The sequence below is a fragment of the Salvelinus sp. IW2-2015 genome, linkage group LG4q.1:29, assembly GCF_002910315.2.
Source record: "Salvelinus sp. IW2-2015 linkage group LG4q.1:29, ASM291031v2, whole genome shotgun sequence".
Taxonomy (NCBI): Eukaryota; Metazoa; Chordata; class Actinopteri; order Salmoniformes; family Salmonidae; genus Salvelinus; species Salvelinus sp. IW2-2015.
The window spans coordinates 6,559,336-6,568,154 of record NC_036842.1 but is presented as its reverse complement, the minus strand read 5'-3'; the positions used below and the strand labels follow the sequence as shown (position 1 = coordinate 6,568,154).

The window sequence follows — 8,819 nt, the reverse complement described above, 5'->3', positions numbered from 1 at the left end:
CCAAAGAGAACTCCTAGCTGAATTATAGGACTTCACTACAATCTAGGAGTTCCCAGAAGTACTTTTCCTCCAATTCCACCCCTGGCGTTACCCAGTGGCGTCATTAGGCCTGTGCTTCCGGGGCTATAGCCCTGGATATTTTGGTACAACCCTAACCTTTTGATGGTAAAAAACCCCCCACATTTTAGTCTGATATGAGTTTCCACACATCACTTGCTCTATGCAGTATTTAATAAAATAAAATAATTACTGACAAAGTTTTATGACAAAAATAAACAATACAATATTATGCGTTAGGCAGTACCATGCATTGCAAGAAGGCCCTGGAGTGACGCGGTGCCTGCTGTGATTGGTCAGAGTCTGCAGCATAGCACAGAGCAAATATGGAGGGGAAAAAGCATGCAGGTTAAGCAAGTTGCGGCAGCAGTGAATGAGGTGGAGAGGAGAGCAGAACAGCCGGAAAGTCAAAGTGACCACATTTAAAATACCCAAATGCGGAACAAAGGGACAGTTTTGCGTGAACATTCGCAGGACAGTGTAGCCTACATGAGTAATATTTTTGGGGCAGCACCCCCCCCCCCCCCCCCCCTCACAAAACCCCCCTTCCCGCTGCACCAAACGAGCTAATGGAAGTGTGCCTACAAGCTACAACTTCTTTGCCTCGTGCAAAATTTGGTCAGTGAAAAATGAGAGACCAAATGTGGCTGTTTTATGAAAATCTGTAAATACTTAGCCACCCTGTATCCCACTGCTGGCTTGCCTCTGAAGCTATGCAGGGTTGTCCTGGTCGGTTTCTTGGAGGGAACCAGATGCTGCTGGAAGTGGTGTTGGAGGCCAGTAGGAGGCACTCTTTTCTCTGGTCTAAAAAATTATCCCAATGACCCAGGGCAGTGGTTGGGACATTCAAATCAAATCAAATCAATCAAATCAAATTTTATTAGTCACATACACATGGTTAGCAGATGTTAATGCGAGTGTAGCGAAATGCTTGTGCTTCTAGTTCCGACAATGCTAATAACCAACAAGTAATCTAACCTAACAATTCCACAACTACTACCTTACACACACACACAAGTGTAAAGGATAAAATATGTACATAAAGATATAGAATGAGTGGTGGTACAGAACGGCATGGCAGATGCAGTAGATGGTATAGAGTACGGTATATACATATGAGATGAGTACTGTAGGGTATGTAAACATAAAGTGGCATAGTAAAGTGGCTAGTGGTACATGTATTACATAAAGATGGCAAGATGCAGTAGATGATATAGAGTACATATATACATATGAGATGGGTAATGTAGTATGTAAACATATATTAAGTGCATTGTTTAAAGTGGCTAGTGGTACATTTTTACATAATTTCCATCAATTCCCTTTTTAAAGTGCTGGAGTTGAGTCAGTATGTTGCAGCGGCTGCTAAATGTAGTGGTGGCTGTTTAACAGTCTGATAGCCTTGAGATAGAAGCTGTTTTTCAGTCTCTCGGTCCCTGCTTTGATGCACCTGTACTACCTCCCTTCTGGATGATAGCGGGGTGAACGCAGTGGCTTGGGTGGTGTTGTCTCTGATGATCTTTATGGCCTTCCTGTGACATCGGGTGGTGTAGGTGTCCTGAGGGCAGGTAGTTTGCCCCCGGGATGCGTTCTGCAGACCTCACTGCCCTCTGGAGAGCCTTACGGTTGGTGCGGAGCAGTTGCCGTACCAGGCGGTGATACAGCCCGACGGATGCTCTCGATTGTGCATCTGTAGAAGTTTGTGAGTGCTTTTGGTGACAAGCCGAATTTCTTCAGCCTCCTGAGTTGAAGAGGCGCTGCTGCGCCTTCTTCACAACGCTGTCTGTGGGGTGGACCAATTCAGTTGTCCGTGATGTGTACACGAGGAACTTAAAACTTTCCACCTTCTCCACTACTGACCCGTCGATGTGGATAGGGGGGCTCCCTCTGCTGTTTCCTGAAGTCCACAATCATCTCCTTTGTTGTTGACGTTGAGTGTGAGGTTATTTTCACACCACCACCCGGCCCTCACCTCTCCCCCTGTAGGCCGTCTCGTCGTTGTTGGTAATCAAGCCTACCACTGTAGTGTCATCCGCAAACTGATGATTGAGTTGGAGGCGTTGAGTGGAGCGTGCATGCCACGCAGTCGTGGGTGAACAGGGAGTACAGGAGAGGGCTCAGAACGCACCCTTGTGGGCCCCAGTGTTGAGGATCACGCGTGGAGATGTTGTTACACCCTCACCACCTGGGCGGGCCCGTCAGGAAGTCCAGACCCAGTTGCACAGGGCGGGGTCGAGACCCAGGGTCTCGAGCTTGATGACGAGTTTGGATACTATGTGTGAATGCTGAGCTGTAATCGATGAACAGCATTCTCACATGGGTATTCCTCTTGTCCAGATGGGTTAGGGCAGTGTGCAGTGTGGTTGCGATTGCGTCGTCTGTGGACCTATTGGGTCGGTAAGCAAATTGGAGTGGTCTAGGGTGTCCGTAGGTGGAGGTGATTGGTCCTTGACTAGTCTCTCAAAGCACTTCATGATGACGGAAGTGAGTGCTACGGGGCGTGTTCGTTTAGCTCAGTTACCTTAGCTTTCTTGGGAACAGGAACAATGGTGGCCCTCTTGAAGCATGTGGAACAGCAGACTGGATAAGGATTGATTGAATATGTCCTAAACACACCAGCCAGCTGGTCTGCGCATGCTCTGAGGACGCGGCTGGGAATGCCGTTCTGGCCTGCAGCCTTGCGAGGGTTAACACGTTTAAATGTTTTACTCACCTCGGCTGCAGTGAAGGAGAGCCCGCAGGTTTTGTAGGGGGCCGTGTCAGTGGCACTGTATTGTCCTCAAAGCGGGCAAAAAGTTGTTTAGCCTGTCTGGGAGCAAGACATCCTGGTCCGCGACGGGGCGGTTTTCTTTGTAATCCGTGATTGACTGTAGACCCTGCACATACCTCTTGTGTCTGAGCTGTTGAATTGCGACTCGATTTTGTCTCTGTACTGGACTTACCTGTTGATTGCCTTGCGGAGAGAATAGCTACACTGTTTGTATTCGTCATGCTTCCGGTCACCTTGCCCTGGTTAAAAGCAGTGGTTCGCGCTTTCAGTTTCACGCGAATGCTGCCGTCAATCCACGGTTTCTGGTTTGGAATGTTTTAATCGTTGCTGTGGGTACGACATCGTCAATGCACTTCCTAATGAACTCGCTCACCGAATCAGCATATTCGTCAATATTGTTGTTGGACGCGATGCGGAACATATTCCAATCCGCGTGATCGAAGCAGTCTTGAAGCGTGGATCAGATTGGTCGGACGCGTTGAACAGACCTGAGCGCGGAGCTTGTTGTTTGAGTTTCTGTTTGTAGGCTGGAATCAACAAAATGAGTCGTGGTCAGCTTTCCGAAAGGGGGCGGGAGGGCCTTATATGCGTCGCCGAAATTAGTATAACAATGATCTAGGGTTTTCCAGCCCTGGTAGCACAATCGATATGCTGATAGAATTTAGGAGTTTTGTTTTTAGATTAGCCTTGTTAAAATCCCCAGCTACGATTAATGCAGCTCAGGTGTGTGTTCCAGTTTACAAAGAGTCAATAAAGTTCTTCAGGGCCATCGATGTGTCTGCTTGGGGGGAATATATACGGCTGTGATTATGATTGAAGAGAATTCCCTTGGTAGATAATGCGGTCGACATTGATTTGAGGATTCTAGATCAGGTGAACAGATGACTTGAGTTCCGTGTGTTGTTATGATGATCACACCACTTCTCGTTAATCAAAAGCATACCCCCCCCCCCTCTTCTTACCGAAAATGTTTTCTGTCGGCGCGATGCATGAAGAAACCAGCTGGCTGCACCGACTCCGTTAGCGTCCCTTGAGTTAGCCATGTTTCCGTGAAGCAGAGCACGACTTGCAACCTGATGTCTCTCGGAATGCTACCCGTGCTCGGATTTCATCAACCTTATTGTCAAGAGACTGGACATTGGCGAGTAGTATTCTAGGGAGTGGAGCGCGATTGCCCGTCTCCGAAGCCTGACACCGAGACCGCCTCGTTTGCCCCTTTTTCGCGTCGCACAGGGTCGCCGGCTGGGATCAGATCCATTGTATGGGTGAAGGCAAAACACTGGATCCGTTTCGGGAATCATATTCCTGTAGGAACGATGATGAGTTGACGCTAATCGATATATTCAGTAGTTCCTCCCGACTGTATGTAATGAAACCTAAGATTACCTGGGGTACCGATGTAAGAAATAACACATAAAAGAACAAAATACTGCATATTTTCCAAGGAACGCGAAGCGAGGCGGCCATCTCTTTTCGGCGCCGGAAGTAGATGCCCTGCGTAAGGTGCCGTCTTTCGTATGGCACGTTAAACGGGTGTCCTGACTAAAGGTCACTAAAGATCCCATGGCACTTATTGTAAGAGTAGGGGTGTTAACGCCAGTGTCCTTGCTAAATTCCCAATCTGTCCCTCATACCATAATGGCCAGCTAATCATCTCCAGCTTTCAATTGTCTCATTCATCCCCCTCCTCTCCCCTATAACTTATTCCCCAGGTCGTTACTGTAAATGAGAATGTGTTCTCAGTCAACTTAACTTAAGGGTTAAATAATCAAAAAAATATATATATTTGACACATTTCTGGTTGGAATGTAAAACAGTTAGGACGGGAGACTTCTAAAACGGGATTGAGTGAAGTAGAAACAAATATGTTGAACGAGCATTGCGAGCCTCACAAGTTTGACGAAATCACCTGAAATCTTTTCAGTCGAATCACCTTATATATTTTCAGTCTAATACGGCTATCTACTTAATTTTGTAGATCTTCATCAGAGGCACGCTTTTTGTAGTAGTTAACTGTTCTCTCCAAATGTAGCTGGAATTTAGACCGAAAGGATTTGACAAATGTGATTGGTTGAAGATATTACATTGGCCTACGTCGCGCTGTGCAGTATATCAGATGTCAACAACAATTGGAGAAGTGTTTAACATGACCAGTACCACATCCTTTTGATATCTATCTTATCAAAAGCGCAATGTGACTGCAAACAGAGATCTGTATATGATGAGATGCTCATGTCTCCGCCCTAACATTGGGAGTCATTGTCCCAAATGCGGAAAGGCAGGCGACAAGCTTAGGTCCAAAATAAATAAGCCCATAGAAAGGCATGGGCTTATTTTGGACTGATTTGGGTGAGAGTGACACCTCTCACTTCGCTTCCTATCTGCTGCAAAATAGACAGGTTGGAATGTCTGACTGAAATACGGGACAAATATACCTTTTTTGTAAATTAGTGGTGTTTGAATTTGTTGATAAAATGCGGTACATGATTGTTTGGTTGCGGTATAAGGGCCAAAATGCATGACTGAAAAATATAGATAAAAACTAATTTGGTAAATAGTATGGTCTGCAGCTTATCATGAGGCATTCTAACTCAGGCGAGCAAAACCTAGAGACTTCCTTAACATTAGAGAACACACACCGGCTGTTGTTAACAAAAAGACACACACCCCCCTTAACCTTACCAGAAGCTGCTGTTCGGTCTTGACGATGCATAGAAAAACAAGCTAGATGTATATTATCCATGTCCTTGTTCAGCCACAACTCAGAGAAACATAGGATATAACAGTTCTTCAGGTTCCGTTGATAGGATAGTCTCCGACGGAGCTCATCCAGTTTATTCTCTAGTGATTGTACGTTCGCCAATAGAACGGAGGGTAGAGGCGATTTATTTATTCGCTGACATAGTTCAGGGAACTCGCTCGTTTGCTTCTCATCCTCGTCCGAGTCCCGGGGATTAGGGCCTGGTCCGGAATGAGCAGTATGTCCACAGCTGCCGACTCGTTGAATTAGAAATATTCCTCCAAATCAAGGTTAGTGATAGCTGTTCTGATGTCTAGAAGCTGTTTTTGGTCATAGAAAATGATGGAGGAAATATTATGTCCCAAAAAAGTTTCAATTAGTATACAAAACACACACAAAATAGCAGAATTGGTCAGGAGCCCATAAGACGGCAGTGCCATCTTCAACTACCATGCAGGACCAGGAGTTATTCCAGACCATGTATTCTGACCAGGAAAAACTCTAGAGTTTTTCAAGTTCATTTGGACAGAAAAAATTCCCAGGCCTACATAATTTATAAAGGAACAATTACAATTATATTATTCATACTCTCGATTGGTGTGACCTGGAAAAACATGGAACTTAAACAGACAGAGTAAGATGGATGACATTCTCTGCCCCGTACAGCACCTTGGGGCTTAACTCAAGTAAATGCATTTCTATTCTCACCAGGACTGCCCTAGAAGATCATTCTAGAAACATGAGAAAAAAGGGGGGGAAAGTATGAAAATGTATGCACTCACTCTTGTAAGTCGGTCTGAATAAGAGCATCTGATAAATGACTAAAATGTAAAGTCTCTTGAAGTCTCACTGTATCCATCGCATCTTACCAAATTGTCTCATATGTTTGCAGACAAATACAACCCCACAGGTTGTGTGGGGGATTATTAAGCCTTTGGCTTTACAGTTGAGTCTAATGACAAAGAGAAGCCCAATGTGGAGGCTGTAATTTGGGGTTTGGAGTTCCCTTCCTGCCACTGGAACAGCCTGAGCTCTGATAAATGACTTGGTCTAATTAGAAGTTGACTAAACCCTCCCCACTGCTACTAAATAGAGTTGTGCAACTTCATTCACTTGAGTACATCCCCATCACACCACAGCACAGGGTAATAACAGTACGTGTGTGTGTGTGTGTGTGTGTGTTCACATGGGTGTGTGTATAGGCTACCTCTTGATTAAAAGGGGTATAGGGATAAGAAAACCTGAGCTGCACAATTTCACATCTGTCTCCAGTCTAAGAATAGCAGCCAGAGTCTGTTTCGGGGGCTGGGGGTTGGGTTTAATACAAACCCAGTTACCGGGTTCAGTCTGAGCTCACCGACCACAGTATGACGTGACTCAGTCGAGGGTCTCAAGCAAACTGATGTGGGTCGTCCAAGTATTAATGATATGCTTAGCCAATCACAGCGTCTTTCACTGATCCAGAACCTCACTTCTGTGGAAGGTCTTTGTGATAACTCAACCAATCAAAGGAGAGTTTAGTCTGTGGGTGTCCTACAGTATCTCTGTTAACTACTTGAATTGAGTTCACACCAGAAAACACCAAAATACCGAAAAGATATCCAAACAGTGATGTATTGGGGTTGAGTCGCAGAGCATCATGGTCCTATGTGTTGGAGATGATCACGTTCATATAAATAGTTTAACTTAATTCCTGTCTCCCGTCTCATCATTATTTAATTTTTACGACGACGTGGTCATGAAACCCACAAGTCATAACAAAAGAGACCACTCAGAACACCTGTGGTATCTGGGTACAGAAACTAGGACTCCCTCTATCAACACTTTTTGTTGATGTAGCTCTAGCTAGATCCTGTTTGTCCATTTAAGGAGCAGATTTGCACTGCAGCCATCTTGTATAGACTTCAGTTAGACTGAATCAATGAAGAATGCACTCCTAACCAAAACGTCTAGCTGCCTGGTACAACTCAGCAGCAGTACAACCAAATACTTCTCATAGATACACTACCGTTCAAAAGTTTGGGGTCACTTCCAAATGTACTTGTTTTTGAAAGAAAAACAAATTTTCTGTCCATTAAAATTACATCAAATTGATCAGAAATACAGTGTAGACATTGTTAATGTTGTAAATTACTATTGTAGCTGGAAATGGCAGATTTTTTATGGAATATCTACATAGGTGTACAGAGGCCCATTATCAGCAACCATCACTCCTGTGTTCCAATGGTAAGCCTACACTGTATTTCTGATCAATTTGATGTTATTTTAATGGACAAAGAATGTGCTTTTCTTTAAAAAACAAGGACATTTCTTAGTGACCCCAAACTTCTTAACGGTAGTGTACATTTCCTGGTTTTCTTAAATCAGAAGTTTCTTCAGTTGCTAGCTTCCTATGCCAGTAGCTAGCTGCTCACTGAGGTAGTCTGGAATACCTAAACACTTTGAAACCACAAATGCCTTGAGATCTCCTAATGGAACAAGCCTCCATGCTCTTAAAGGGCACAAAACTAATAAAAGAACGAAAAACAAACATTATTAAGCCTCCTGTTTGTTCATCTCTGCCAAATGTGACAAGTAGTTTGGTGCCAGACATGTTGGCGACCCCCGGCCGTGTGTTCTGGCTTGTCTAACGCTGTGTTGACCTCGGTGACTGCGCTGGGCTTATTAATTACAGTTTGGAATCTGGGAATCTATTCAATGGTCATTTTAATGAAGGTATACATTGATTCTTAAATAAATAACTTTTTAATGAATTATGAGCTCAGTAAAACCGCCTTTTCCTATCACATCCCACAATATATGGTTGTTTTACTCCATTGTTTGTAACAATGTCTTTGTAAAAGAACAATGTATAGCTTCCAAATATGCTTCTAAAACTACCATATTTATCTCATGGATTGTTAATCCTTGCATCAATATAGCTCATTTCATTTCTCCAGCCCCATCCCTCAGCTTTATAGCGCAACCAAATGGTGGGGCATCCGTTGTCCTGAAAAACAAATTACGGATTGTGGCTTTAATTTGGTTTTCCAGATCGCTCATTTCTTGTCCAAAGCTTGGGGAGGAAGGGGAAAACAGGATACAGGGGAAATGTGTTGCATTTGAACCACTGAAACCCTGAAGGAATACCTAACAGTGTTTGGGAAGAGGAGGTGTGTGGCAAAAAAATGCCTCCTGACTGTCAGGAGTCAGACTGTGGATCTGAAAAGTGGCATAGATCATAAAGTCAACCATTATTTTGCCTGGCTTGCT

General features: G+C 44.3%; 1 long non-coding RNA gene across 1 annotated transcript in view; it reads left to right on the top strand.

Annotated features, from left to right (window-relative positions):
* Positions 1–1,569: 1,569 nt before the first annotated feature.
* LOC139025634 (uncharacterized) overlaps positions 1,570–8,819 on the top strand; it is a 226,818-nt gene continuing 219,568 nt past the window's right edge. Inside the window, exon 1 of the long non-coding RNA XR_011477239.1 lies at positions 1,570–1,604. This is a non-coding gene — a long non-coding RNA (uncharacterized lncRNA). The remainder of the gene's footprint in view (positions 1,605–8,819) is intronic.